The sequence below is a fragment of the Adiantum capillus-veneris genome, chromosome 2 (assembly GCF_014529385.1).
Source record: "Adiantum capillus-veneris isolate H3 chromosome 2, ASM1452938v2, whole genome shotgun sequence".
Lineage (NCBI taxonomy): Eukaryota > Viridiplantae > Streptophyta > Polypodiopsida > Polypodiales > Pteridaceae > Adiantum > Adiantum capillus-veneris.
In genome coordinates, this window is record NC_140932.1 from 79,483,234 (window position 1) to 79,498,908 (window position 15,675).

Here is a 15,675-nt window from a genome sequence, read left to right on the forward strand (position 1 = left end):
AATGATCAAAACAATCAATCTAACAGCAAAACAACTTTTAAACGGATTAAAAAAAACCTTGACACCCTTAACTTAAATAATGACATCCCTTTCGATAAATGGTTACAAAGCTAACACTTTGGTAATAAATGACACGCTCTCCACTGCAACACTCTTCTTGAAACGACATGTACACAAACAATTTCAATGCTACAATTGCAATAGTATGGGATGCAAACATTGACATTCAATTCTTCCTGAATGCACATGGCGCACCAAGCTACTGCACATCATACATGACAAAAATGGACAATACACTAATCCAAGAAGTTAAATCCCAGTTTGACATATGCGTGGCTAATAATGCAACAACTATTGAGAGACTATGCAAGGTAGGCAACACTATTTTGAACACACAACAAATTAGTGCACAACAAGCACTTTATATAGCACTATCGTTGCCACTCCATAGTGCAACTTGTGATTTCATGAACATAAACACTAACTCTTTCGATCAGCGTGCATTGTCCTTAAAAAGAAAATCCTCCTTGCAAAAACTTGAGCCATCTAACAAAGACATATACTTTCAAACTATTTTTGATAAGTACGCTGAAAGACCAAAAAGCCTCCACCATCTATGCTTGGTTGAATATGCATCGACAGTAAAACAAGATGAAAAAACATACAAAACACTATGTAAAGGTAAGATCATACGATTTATAAAATATAATATTCTCAAAAGCTTAGAAGACTACTACAGAGAACAATGCTTGCTATACCTCCCTTGGAACAAATGAGGACCAACATTTAAAATAATCTTCTTCATGGAGGAACACATATATATGATGAACATTCACAAATCATAAAACCAAATGAAAAAAGCTCAATAAAGATAGAACCCCAATAGAAAAACTAACAAAACAACACATTCTCTACCCAACCACAACTGATTCAACGAATAGTGATCCACAAGAATCACATCAAGTAGATATTCTCAATGACTTAAACATGCCGTAACACTCTAAAATTCAATGCATCTACACAAATTTGAATACCTCACATGATAAATGACGACTACTATGTAGGCATTGAGAAACTTAACCCCCAACAACGGCACATACTCGATGATGTAATGATCAAAAAATGAATTCATCCTAACATAGCAAATACATTTGTTCCTCACAAGAGAAGCAGGAACAGGCAAAACCTTCACCTTGTTGTTGTTAATAGAAGGACTGCAAAGATTTCATAACCATAATATGCCACTAAATCTGGGTTGCCCAACGACATTGCTAATGGCGTATATGTTAGGAAATATGACGTAGCTAAATAGATATTTGAGTAGATTACTTAATGGAGAAAGATAGATTTTTCACACAAGAGATTATAGAGTAGAGAGAGAGAGAGAGAGTACACACGATATACATGGTTCACCCAATGTGGGCTACGTCCATGGGAAAGCAGCCACTCAATGGCTTTAGTACTTCAAAACAAGAAGTAGTTTACAAAGGGATTATACCCTTAATGGAGCTCCTGCCTTGCTTTACTATGAAAACCTCACACTCACCTTGTTGCATCAACTTCACACTATGAAATGTGTGTAGAAATGGCCTCCTTTTATAGGCCAAAAGGGCTGCCCTCTCTCATGAGAGGCAGCCATGTGTAGCTGCCTCTCATGAGATGTAATGGCTTTAGTACTTCAAAACAAGAAGTAGTTTACAAAGGGATTATACCCTTAATGGAGCTCCCGCCTTGCTTCACTCTCACCACCTCACACTCACCTTGTTGCATCAACTTCACACTATGAAATGTATGTAGAAATGGCCTCCTTTTATAGGCCAAAAGGGCTGCCCTCTCTCATGAGAGGCAGCCATGTGTAGCTGCATTGAGAAACTTAACCCCCAACAACGGCACATACTCGATGATGTAATGATCAAAAAATGAATTCATCCTAACAGAGCAATACATTTGTTCCTCACAAGAGAAGCAGGAATAGGCAAAACCTTCACCTTGTTGTTGTTAATAGAAGGACTGCAAAGATTTCATAACCATAATATGCCACTAAATCTGGGTTGCCCAACGACATTGCTAATGGCGTATATGTTAGGAAATATGACGTAGCTAAATAGATATTTGAGTAGATTACTTAATGGAGAAAGATAGATTTCCCACACAAGAGATTATAGAGTAGAGAGAGAGAGAGAGTACACACGATATACATGGTTCACCCAATGTGGGCTATGTCCATGGGAAAGCAGCCACTCAATGGCTTTAGTACTTCAAAACAAGAAGTAGTTTACAAAGGGATTATACCCTTAATGGAGCTCCCTCACACTATGAAATGTGTGTAGAAATGGCCTCCTTTTATAGGCCAAAAGGGTTGCCCTCTCTCATGAGAGGCAGCCATGTGTAGCCACCCTTGTGTAGATAAGTCCAAATCAGACCCTTCAATCCGCCCATGTGTGGCCGCCCTTGAGAAGACAAGTCCACTTTTGAATTCGGCCACCGGCCACCACCGGCCATTGATTTCCGACCACCGGCCATCGGCCAAACGATCGGTTGTTTCCCGACCACTTTTCGGCCGCCGGCCGGCCATAATATTCCGGCGAAAAGGAATATTCCAGTGAGGAAAAAAAAAGTCTCGGGAGCTTCCGTCCCCGAGGCCCCTAAAGTTGCCCCTGATTTTTTGCCGTGAAAATTTTGGTTTCCGGCGAGTGATTTTCCTTCACGCACGATGGCTTCTCCTCATAGTGGGGGGCTTACAAATGTGCGCTTTTACCATAGAAAATTACAAGGCTAAATCAGGCTCCATACTTAACAATATACAGGAACGACAGCTTTCAATATCGGTAGCAAGATTATCCACTTTGCTCTTTATTTGCCCCTAGTTTCATCTTCACAAACAAGTTTAAACGCTGGCAAAATTGGATGCACTTTTCCTCCTCTACAAAGATAGGTTTTGATTAGGTGTCTTTAATCGGCTCTAGCGTGTTCTCCATGGTTGACTCACTCTTGTACGCAATCAAACGAGTCTATGACAAGCCATTTAGGTGGATTGGATGTCATTCTATGTGGCCATTTATGCCAAGCAAGCCTTGCAAAGGATACATGAATCTTTGCAAAAAAACATACACTATTATAAATTGTGTCTCCTTCATACTGGCATACATATCCAAAGTGCTATGAACTCACAATAGCTATGCGACAAAGAAATCTAAAATTCATAAACATCCTTAATAGACACCGAGTTGGCAACATAGCGATGATGATTTAGAATACCTTAACAAAAACTACTATAGACCTCTAAACAACCATCAAGTTTCTCATCTATTTTACTCCAACAAAGACAAGGACATGCACAACCTCCAAGTATTCAACCAAATAGAGGAAGAAGCACACACTTTTATCCCCATCTATAAAGGAAACACCTCATGCAAAAAAACAATAAATATTCCAGCAGATCTCAAAATAAATGGAGGGTTGCATGCTACTAGCCTAAAAACAGACATGGTTGTTGAGCTATGTGCATGAAACTTGGGCATTCTCGATGGATTGGTTAATGGTGCAAAAGATGAGTATAAGAACTTCACAAAAAAAATAACTCAAAACAATACTCTGAGTTCATTTTGCAAACCCTATCATTGGAAAGAAAAAAGGTGTCATAATAACTAATATCTAATTCTCCTAAAGGATTTTCTCATGTTAAACTGATCATTTAATATGGGGAAGTACCAGGGGAGAAAAAGCTAGAATATTGTTTAAGCTAGGGATCCAAAGGAGGGAAAATAGGGATCCAAAGGGGGGGACGTCCGCAAAAGAGCAATGTGCAACAATAAGTTTTAAAGACACTAAGGTTCAGCCCATTAAGACTTCCAAAATGCTAAGGTTCCAAAATTCAAAGGTTGTGTCCAATGGTCAAACCTTAGGGAAATTGGATGCTTTGTGAGTGTACACAAAAGTCTTCAAGACTCCTACATAGGAGGGGGCGAGCCCTGTAAGTAGGGGATGAGAGAGAAACACACACACACACACACTCACAGGCTCCCTTTACACAAAGGGAATAGGGGACACATGTTAGCTCCCTAGCCCAGTTGCCCACAAGGTGCACTCAAATCCTATAGGATGGCCATATAGGTGGACCAATGAGAACTAGGCTAGAGTAAATCTAGTTTAATTCATTTAAAAACACTTGACAAAAGAACCAATAAGAATTAAGCTCTCTAGAAGACTATTGGATAGTCTCCCAAGGGGTCCAATGAGCATTCAGCAGCCCAATGGCTTGCCTGCTTCCTATCGGCCACCAGAAGACAAAGGGGTCCAATGAGAGTTTAATTGCATTATTTAATTATTAAAGCTCTCACAAAGGGGAAAGGGCGACACATGTCGCAAGGCTATCACTTATACTTCTCAATTATGATTGGCTAAGCTTTGCAGGGTCCAATGGGGTGCCAGCATGAGTAAATTGCAAGAGGGGTCGACCAAGAGAGAGAGAGAGAGGGCTGATTTTGGCAAGGCATTATCACATACACACTGACACAATCTCATGTGTGAAGCAAGAAGACTCTCTCTCTCTCTCTCCTTCTCAAGATTTAATGGAAAGCTCATCATCTACTCCAAGCTTGTGAGAAGGGAGGCCTACACCAACAACTCTTGGCTTTGTGATGCAAATCCAACCAAGAGCCAAGCTCCAATGCATGCTCATCTCCTCTACCATGCTAATTACTAAGCTATGCTAAGCTATTATGAGTGATTATGTGAGGAGATATACTTCTTTCTTGTAAGACTACTCCTTTTTCCTCTCAATCTACTCTCATACCCCTCTAGCTCTCACCATCTTCGAAGGTGTGTGAGGTCTTGGGTCTGAGACCGTGAGGGAATCGATCTTGTGCTTTATAAGTGTGTGCATGGTGCTTGAAGCTTCCATCTTCATTGCACCATCAAGTTATTGAAGGAACACAAAGTATTGTATTGTAAAATGTCTCCCTTGATGAGGGAAACCTATAATACAAGGCCTTTTGGAGGGGAGACCGGCTCCATGTAAATCCGGTCCTCAACTATTGTCAATAGCTTAATTTCTCTCTCTTTTGAAGTATTGTTCATGCCTATCTAACTAGGTGTTATGATTTTTGTTGCTCTCTCCATCCAAGCACTCTTGCTATGCTCATTAGGAATCTATTCTAATGAAATGCTCGCTGTGTTCATGTTATTTTCCGTTGCACACAAGTTATTAGGCCATTAAATGTTACATTGTTATCAGAGCACAAGGTTTCTCTTTTCTTGCTCAAGAAGGGAGGTCCTCAAGCTAGCTATAAATGGTTGGTATTATTAATTGCAATTGAGTAAGTAGAATAGAGATTTTTCAGCCTTGTAGTGTGTGCCTTCGTGCAGATATAACGGGGCATCACCGTCGAGAGCTATGGTTTGAATAGTGGAGTCCTACGCGGCTTAACCACTATTGAGCTATTAGAAGCTTGACAAGAGATGGTGTTGTTTTGGTGTTCAAAGACCCTCTCTTCTATTCCTTGCAATTAATGATATTCGAGCCACGAGTACAATAGCTTGAGTGCTTTTCTAAAGGGGTAAAGAGGAGTAGCAACTAGGGCTTGAAGTACCAAAGTACACCTAAGAAAGTTTACACCTAAAAGTTGTTAGGATGGATGACAATAGTAAAAAGAGTGAAATTAATGCTGATAGCTTTGATTTTGCTAATGAGCATGCTACTAATGATGCCCCTATGCTTGTTAACTACCTTGTTTCTAGGCTTCAACAAGCCATGGGCAATCCATCCCTCCAAAGTGAAGTGCAACGGCAGCTTCGTGCTCATGGGATTCTCCAAGTTCCCCACCATGGAGAGAAAGTACCTAGGAAGCCTCCTTGTGAAACTTCTAAAAGAGGCCTCTCTCCAATTCGGGAAGAAGAAGAGGATCCATACGAAGGGCTCAAAAATTTACTTCTTGATGATGCATCTCCTTCCCAAAGGAGAACTCGAGAGCCCCCACCAAAGGAACGAGAAAGAAGTGAGTCTCCTGCCACCTCGGCAAAGATGGCTCCACGAAGATGGCGGGCAAAATGCTCTCCATCACCTCCTAAACGGAGAAGACCATTACACACCTCTCCGCACCATAATTCAAAGAGGGATGATAAAAAACAAGAGATGAAAAAGATGAGAAAGAGGTCACCCTCTTCTCCATCTTCTTCATCCTCTTCCTCTTATGAAGAAAGTGATGGTGCAGACAAGGAGGAACAAGGCAAGAAAGAGGTCACCCTCTTCTCCATCTTCCTCAAATTCTTCATCTTCTGAAGAAAGCGATGGAGAAACTTTTGAACCATCAAAAAGAATGAGGCCATAGGAAATCCTATGCCGCATGGAAGAGGTCGTCCAAGCTTAAGAAGTTCAAAGAGGGAGGAAAGAACGTCTCTTTCCTTACCTATGATGGCACCTTTGGTGCTACGGACAAAGTCTTGGCTTTCATCCAACAATTTGATGCGGCGTTTGGAGATGAGGGCTTCACAGAGTCCTCTAAGCTACGCCATGTAGCTATGCATTTTCAAAAGTCCACCAAGCAATGGTGGTCTAGCCTACGGGCAAATGGTGAAGCCCCACAAACATGGAAAGCTTTAAGAGCTTCCATCATGAAGCAGTTTTTGGCCACCGATGCCAAAGACAAAGTACTCACCAAATGGCGAAGCTTGAAGCTCTCTCCCTATGAATCCATTCACAAATATGTAGACAAGTTTTGGGACTTACATCTCAAAGACATTGTCTTCAAAAAGATGGATTTTGGAGAGCAAAAACAACAATTTTGTGCGGGCTTAACTGAAGATATGGCGGAGTCTGTCAACTCCTAAAGGCCATGCACCATATTTGCAGTCACACACCATACCATGCTGGCTTCACAAATCAATTTCCAAACAGGGGCTAAGAGAAATCTTAAACCCACGGAAAACAAGGGTTCCAATGAGCCTAAGGGGAAGGACAATGTCCAAAAGTCTCCTGAGGGAAATTCCAATAACAACAAAGCTAAGGAGAAGGGAGTTTACAAAGGCAAAAACAAACTCTCTCCCAAAGAACTTGAGCGTTATCGCAAGGATAACCATTGTTTCAAATGTGGCGAGCAAGAGCATGCGTACCGTGCTTGCCCCCAAAAGAACACCCGCCATGAGCCTCCTAGAGCTACCTTGGTCGAAATCCAAGAAGAGGAAACTCACCACAAAGGATCTCCTCCTTGCCATGCTTGGGGAAAGGTAAGAGAACATGATGCTTTTATTCTCTTTGACCATGGTTCTACTCACAATTTCATATCCATAGAGTTGGCCACCAAGCTAGGCATCCAAGCCTATGAGATGGGAGATGTCCTACCCACCGATGGTGCTTTCAAGGGGCAGGAAGCTTCAGTTACTCCCTTAATTGGGAAATTGAGGCTCCATGTCCAAAGCTATGTGGACAAAGAGGACTTCTTTATCTCTTCTCTCAAGCACGAGGATGTAATCCTAGGGGCACCATGGTTTGATCGCATGGCTGCCAATGTTAATTTCCCTGAAAGGAAAATGTACTTTAGGTTTAGAGAAAAATATACGTACATAGATGCCAAAGAGATGGGTAACACCATACCCATTGTACATACGCAAGCTTTCAATAAGTCAGTAAAGAGCTCTATTTTCGTGTCCATGATTTTTGTTAAAGATTCTCAAAATGAACCTAATGCTTTAGCAAAAGAAAATATAAACAATCGCAAAGAATTAGAGTTATCCAATTTTCTCAAGGGATTTCAAGATGTCTTTATTGACGACATCCCTTGTGAATTACCTCCTAAACGAGGCAATGATGACCATGCAATTGAACTTCTTCTAGGAAGTTCACCGCCTAAATAAACCTCCTTATAGAGTTTCACAAGCTCAATAAGAGGAGATTATGCGGCAAGTGCATGAGTTAGTTGAGAAGGGCATGGTTAGGCCTAGCGCATCTCCATTTTGCTCACCCATGTTATTAGTGCAAAAGAAGGACGGCACATATCGTATGTGTGTCGACTATAGAGCACTAAATAAGATCACTATCAAAAATAGGTTTCCCGTTCCACGGGTAGAAGACCTATTTGATAAGCTACAAGGGTCGACCTACTTCAATAGGATTGACCTAAAAAGTGGCTACCATCAAATAAGGATAGTCGATCAAGACATCGTAAAGACCGCATTTTGCACTACGTTTAGTCGTTTACGAATACATTGTCATGCCTTTTGGCTTGACCAATGCACCAGCCACATTCAACCGCTTGATGGAGAAGCTATTCAGGCCTCGTCGAACCTTTACTGGAGTGTTCTTTGATGATATTATCATCTACTCTAATTCACTAGATGAACACAAGAAACACCTCCAGGTAATATTTAAAGTCTTAAGAGAGAACAAACTTTATGTTAATCGAAAGAAAAGTGAATTTTTCTTGCAAGAGATTCAGTATTTAGGTCACATTATCTCTCAAGATGGCATCCAAATGGATCCATCAAAGTTAAAGGTTATAAAAGGATGGCCTAATCCAAGGAATCTTGACAAACTAAGAAGCTTTATAGGTATGTGTGCATACTATAGACGCTTCATAGAAAAGTTCTCACAAATTGCGGGACCATAACATGGCCTAACAAAGAAAAACGTTAGGTATACCTGGTCTACCAAGGAGAACAATGCTTTCAAAAAGCTTATCTCTCAACCTGTGATTACACTACCGGATCTCTCAAAGCCATTTGAGGTCCAATGTGACGCTTGTGGTGATTGCCTTGGAGTTGTCTTGCTCCAAGAAGGGCACGCCATAGCCTATGAAAGTCGAAGGCTCAACCCTGTTGAGCAATCTTTAGGCATATATGAAAAGGAACTCCTCGTATTTCTACATGCCTTAGACTCGTGGAAGCACTATTTATTGGGGACTCCTTTCATTCTGTGGACGGATCACCAAAGCCTTAAGTACTTCATGACGTAGAACAAGCTCTCCAACAAAAAAATGAGGTGGGAAAATTTTCTTTTGCAATTTCATTTTCATATTGCTCACATTACTGGCAAGCATAATCAAGTAGCCGATGCACTCTCAAGATGGCCGAGAGTGAATGCGGTTTCCATTGCAACTCACAATGATCTATCTTCTATGATAGATGAGTACACTATTGATCCCGATTTTTGAAATGTGATTTCAGCCCTTGCACCAGGGAAGAAAGAGGAACCATTTACTTTACAAGATGGTTATCTTCTCTATGGCAATATACTATGCGTTACTAACTCACTACGTGAGAAAATAATATATGGATCTCATGCTCCTCCTATGCAGGGCATAGAGGGATTCAGTCTACCCTAAAAGGGATTGAAACATATTTCTATTGGCCTACCATGAAAGCAAACACACAAGAGTATGTTTCTAAATGTGTGGTATGCCAAAAGACGAAGTTTGATAGAGGGAAGCAACCTGGATTGCTTCAACCTTTGCCAATCCCTAAATCACCATGGGAGAGCATATCCATGGATTTTGTCTTTGGATTGCCTAAGTCTATCCATGGGAATACGGAAATATGGGCGATAGTAGAGAGGTTCAACAAACAAGCTCATTTTATACCTATCAAAAAGACTATCAAAGCCCATCAAATAGCAACCCTCTTCATATCACAAATCTTCAAGTACCATGGCTTGCCAATGTCCATAGTGTCAGACAGAGATCCTAGAATGACCATTAATTTCTGGAAGGGTCTCTTTGAGAATATAGGGACAAGGCTAAACTTCTCTTTAGCCTATCACCCGCAAACGGATGGTCAAAGTGAAATAGCTAACCTAACAATTCTTGATCTACTAAAAGCGTACGTAGCAGAAGTAGATCAAAGGTCCCCATGGGAGAAGTACTTACCCTTGGTGGAGTATGCCTACAATAATAATGTACATACCTCCACGAGAAAAGCACCTTTTGAGGTAATTGAGGGAAGATAAAAAAAGTCCCCTGCTACTTAAGGTACATGGGAAGATCTTCGCTGCAGATGAGTATAGCAGAGACCTACAAGAATCTTTCCAAGAGAGTAAGTATGTTATCTCTATCTCACAACAAAGGCAAAAGGTTGTTGCTGATAAGCACAGAAAAGCCCAAGCCTGTAAAGAAAATGATTGGGTCTAGCACACGACATGCAAGAATCCTACGGGACACCAAAAGTACTATGCTAAGTTAGCAAAAAGGTACTATGGTCCCTTCCAGATTCTTAGACCAATCAATGAGATGGCCTATCAACTCAAGTTGCCCAGTCATTGGCTCATACACAATGCTTTCCATGTGAGCCTACTAAAGTTTTACAAAGGAGAGAAACCTCAAGAACCAACTATTGAAGACCCATCAGAGATCGAGGACCAAGAAGAGGTGTTGCAGCCCGAGTCCATTCTCCAACATGAAGAGAAGGTATTAAGAGGCGGTAAGACTATTCAACGGTATCTTATTAAGTTTAAGAATTATCTTTTTGAAGATGCTAGATGAATGCAAGGCATACAATTAAAGGATAACCCAAACCTTGTCAATGCTTACAATGCTTCCCTAGAGTAAGCAAATGTACAAATGTTTAAAATGAACAAAGTTTTTGTCTTATAAGACTCTCTTTTTCTTTATTGTGCACAAATGTTAAGTAGTATGCATGCTTAGAATCAAGTTTGTGGAGACGACGTCTTCCAAACACCAAGTAGAGCTTGTCACTCTACTATGGAAGATTGATAGGACTAATGCACAGACATGCTTGCAGCAGCCTTAGGTTCTCAAGCACCAAATGGATTAGTCATCCATTCTGGAATGATGTCGTAGGGTAAGATAGGGATCCTCTACCCGCTAGAAAAAAGGACTATGGCTTTATCTTCTCTACCCCATAGTTGAGGACGACTATGATTTCAAGAGAGAGGTAATGTCATAATAACTAATATCTAATTCTCCTAAATGATTTTATCATACTAAACTGATCATTTAATATGGGAAAGTATCAGGGGAGAAAAAGCTAGAATATTGGTTAACCTGGCAGGCTGGCCACTATAGGGATCCAAGGGGGGGCAAAAGAGCAATGTGCAACAATGGGCTTTAAAGACACTAGGGTTCAGCCCATTAAGACTTCCAAAATGCTATGGTTCCAAAATTCAAAGGTTGTGTCCAATTGTCAAACCTTAGGGAAATTGGATGCTTTGTGAGTGTACACAAAAGTCTTCAAGACTCCTACATAGGAGGGGGCGAGTCCTGTAAGTAGGGGATGAGAGAGAAACACACACACACACACACACACACACACACACACACATGCTCCCTTTACACAAAGGGAATAGGGGACACATGTCAGTTCCCTAGCCCAGTTGCCCACAAGGTGCACTCAAATCCTATTGGATGGCCATAGAGGTGGACCAATGAGAATTAGGCTACAGTAAATCTAGTTTAATTCATTAAAAAACACTTGATAAAAAGCTCTGTAGAAGACTATTGGACAGTCTCCCAAGGGGTCCAATGAGCATTCAACAGCCCAATGGCTTGCCTGCTTCCTATCGACCAACAGAAGACAAAGGGGTCCAATGAGAGTTTAATTGCATTATTTAATTACTAAAGCTCTCACAAAAGGGGAAAGGGGGACACATGTCGCAAGGCTATCACTTATACTTCTCAATTATGATTGGCTAAGCTTTGCGGGGTCGAATGGGGTGCCAGCATGAGTAAATTGCAAGAGGGGTCGACCAAGAGAGAGAGGGGGCTGATTTTGGCAAGGCATTATCACACACACTGTGACACAATCTCATTTGTGAAGCAAGAAGACTCTCTCTCTCCTTCTCAAGCTTTAATGGAAAGCTCATCATATACTCCAAGCTTGTGAGAAGGGAGGCCTACACCGACAACTCTTGGCTTTGTGATGCAAATCCAACCAAGAGCCAAGATCCAATGCATGCTCATCTCCTCTACCATGCTAATTACTAAGCTATGCTAAGCTATTATGAGTGATTATGTGAGGAGATATACTTCTTTCTCGTAAGACTAATCCTTCTTCCTCTCAATCTACTCGCATACCCCGCTAGCTCTCACCATCTTTGAAGGTGTGTGAGGTCTCGGGTTTGAGACCGTGAGGGAATTGATGTTGTATTTTATAAGTGTGTGCATGGTGCTTGAAGCTTCCATCTTCATTGCACCATCAAGTTATTAAAGGAACACAAAGTATTGTATTGTAAAATGTCTCCCTTGATGAGGGAAACCTATAATACAAAGCCTTTTGGAGAGGGGATTGGCTCCATGTAAATCCGGTCCTTAACTATTGTCAATAGCTTAATTTCTCTCTCTTTTGAAGTATTGTTCATGCCTATCTAACTAGGTGTTATGCTTTTTGTTGCTCTCTCCATCCAAGCATTCTTGCTATACTCATTAGAAATCTATTCTAATGAAATGCTCACTATGTTCATGTTATTTTCCGCTACACACAAGTTACTAGGCCATTAAATGTTACAAAAGGCTACGAAAATCAAACACTATACTCATTGAGCATTATGAGAGAATGGACTGCAATAGAACATGTGGTGCGTGAGTTTCAGATTGTCAAAAATGACTTGAATCACAATTTCCACTACAACCAGCTAGTGCATGAACAATCCACTGTTCCCAAGGCCGTACATTGCAAAGGCTAGTTGTCATAAAATATAATATCTAACTATATCAAATGATTTTCTCATATTAATCATTTAATGTGGGAGAATAATTGGGAACAAGAGTTAGAATAGAGACATGTGCTTCTAGCCCTATCTAAGGAGAGATGGTTGCATCTCAATAGGGTCCAAAAGGAGATGGTCTATCAAAGAGCCATGTGCAATAAGTGCTTCTAGACTTACCTCAACAGAGGACCAAGAGGAGAGATAGTTACATTTCAATAGGGGTCCAAAAGAAGGTAGTCTATCAAAGAGCAACGTGCATCTAATGGAGCTTAAAAGACCTTAGGGTTTGCTTCATTAAAGACTTCCAATGGTTAGTGTTAAAAGTCCTTTGACCTTAGGCAAGCTAGGGCTGAGCTTGAGGTGGGAACCCCACCTAAGCTTGAGGTGTTTGTTGTGCTTGATGACTAAGGTGCTTGAGGTGCTTGTCGTGCTTGATGACTAAGGTACTTGAGGTGCTTGTCATACTTAATGAGGAAGTTGCTTGAGAAGCTTCCTATGCATGGGGGATAAGGTGCTTGAGTCAAAAAGAGACCCTACAAACTTAATGAGGAAGGTGCTTTAGAAGCTTCCTATGCATGGGGGGTAAGGTGCTTGAGTCAAAAAGAGACCCTACAAACTTAATGAGGAAGGTGCTTGAGAAGCTTCCCATGCATGAAAGTCTCAAAGTTAGGGGAATCTTTGACTTAACCTCCCACTCACCCAAAGGGCACCCCTTTTCTCAAAGGGCACATGGGACACATGTTAGACTCTCCCTATGCTTAGCCACATGGTGTTCTTGAATGCTATTGGTTGGGCTAAAGAGGGGTCCAATGAGCTTCTAGTTCCATCCAACAAAATATCTAGATATTTTCAAGCTCTCTCTCTCTCTCTAAGGGGTAAGGAGGACCCTTGTCCAAAGACTACCCATGTACTTAAATGCATGCTGCATGTGATTGGCTACGGGGGAGAGAGGGGTTCAATGAGCTTGAAACATGTGTACAAGCTACAACTCGCCCCAAGCAAGCAAGGGGGGTGCTGGGGGGATATACACCACACACACACACACATTCATTTTGTGGATTCATTCTCACTTGGTGAAGTAGAGGAACTCCACCTCCTTCTCCAAGCTTGTGAGAAGTGAGAGCCTACACCAACACTCTTGGCTATGGAATGCAAATCCAACCAAGAGCCATGCTTAATGCTTAAGCTTGCCATCTTCTCCATCTTCATTACTATGCTATTATGTATGCTAGCAAGAAGAGTGATGATAAGTGAGGAACTATTTCTTTCTCCTATGGAATGTTTCTTCTTCCTCTTTCCTATCCTCATTCCCCACTAGCTCTCTCCACCTTCGAAGGTGTTTGAGGCCTTGGGACTGAGGCTTGGGATAGTTAATGCTTTCTAAAAAGTTTATGTTATGTTTGTGATGCACGAAGCTTTCCATCTTCATTGCATCGCCTAGGTCACAAGGAACACAAAGATTGTATTGTACCAAGTCTCTCTTAATGGGAGAAACTATAATACAAATGCCTATTGGATGGGGGACTGGCTCCGTATGAATCCGGTCCTCAACTATTGTCACGTTCTTTAAACTCTCTCTCTTGCAAAAGTATTGTTCATGCCAAGTTAACTAAGTACCGTGTTTATGTTGCTACCATCAATTAAGTTCACCCGCTATGCTCACAAAGTAATCTCACAAAAGTGCTTCACCTAATTTTCTAATTCCGCTACTCTCAAAGTTCATAGGCCATTTCCATTACACTAGCTTTCAATCCCAAACACACAAACATATGGCCTTACATACACATCACTATCTCGTATCCAAGACCCATCAAACCTTCACACGCTAATGACATCACATGTGCTCTGCTTGCAAAAAACAAGACTAGCAAATAACTTGGCACATGCCATACCATGCTACTTGCAACAACAATTTAATGCAAATATGGGTGTCTCACAACTCCATCGACAAAATCTGCCCCACTTGAAATCTAGCCATATCTCTCGTCCACCAGTAGAGATATTGCCTGCACTATTAGGATCACCCGAGTACCATAATCATCGAGGTCGCTTCTCTTTACAGTTCCCCTACAACACCCCTACTAAATTTGATCAATGCATTATCTCTAATTCTCCAAAATTGTGAGACATCAATTCCAATCATTATCTTGGGTGACTTCAACATTGACATTAACGCTCAAAACACTTTATACAATTATCTGTCATCCACACTAACAAATGGTGCATCAAACAATTAACAAGAGATATTATAACTATCCATGGATCATCCCTGGACCACATAAGGGCTACTTCCATAATCTCCACCTATAAAACATGGACATACTTCATGTACCGATCAAATCACTCCTCAACATACATTATGATTCCCTATCAACACCTTTAATATTTCCATTCCCCATTCAATCAACCTTGTGGAGGCCATTGTGATTCTTCACCTTGTTTAATATTCTGATTTGTAAAGAGGCCTTTCACTCCTGTCATTTAAGGACTTCACAAAGATTCATTTCATTAAATTGTTAAATTGCTTTATTATGATTTATGCTTATCAAATCTATCTTTTTTAATGAAGACATTGAAATATTCTTATGTTTTAGTTTTTCAATGTGTTTTTTTCATTTTATTTTGTATTTAAAAGATAATGTGCAATGTGCACCTTTCACCTTACTATTTGAATGGATTCTTTCCTAATATATAAAGCATTCGTAATTATGATTAGGTTCACAAGAGACATTAGAAGACATTAAAAAAGGAGCGTGCCTCCACCATGGAGGCTGCCCATTTGCACAAAAGAAAATTGCACTTCTTTGAGCCCACAAAAAAATTAGCGAGCCTCCCCCCTCCCCCCTCGGAAGAGCAGTTCTACGCATACTTTTAGCAAAAACGTAGATCGACGTGATTGAACTGAATCCAACAGCCACACGCTCAACATCACTACCATTACATTACACTCATTGGATGTCAAAATCTTACAAAATAAATTTTATAGAGTTGTCTCTGTCCCTTGTAGGGAGAGGTGGAAGAAA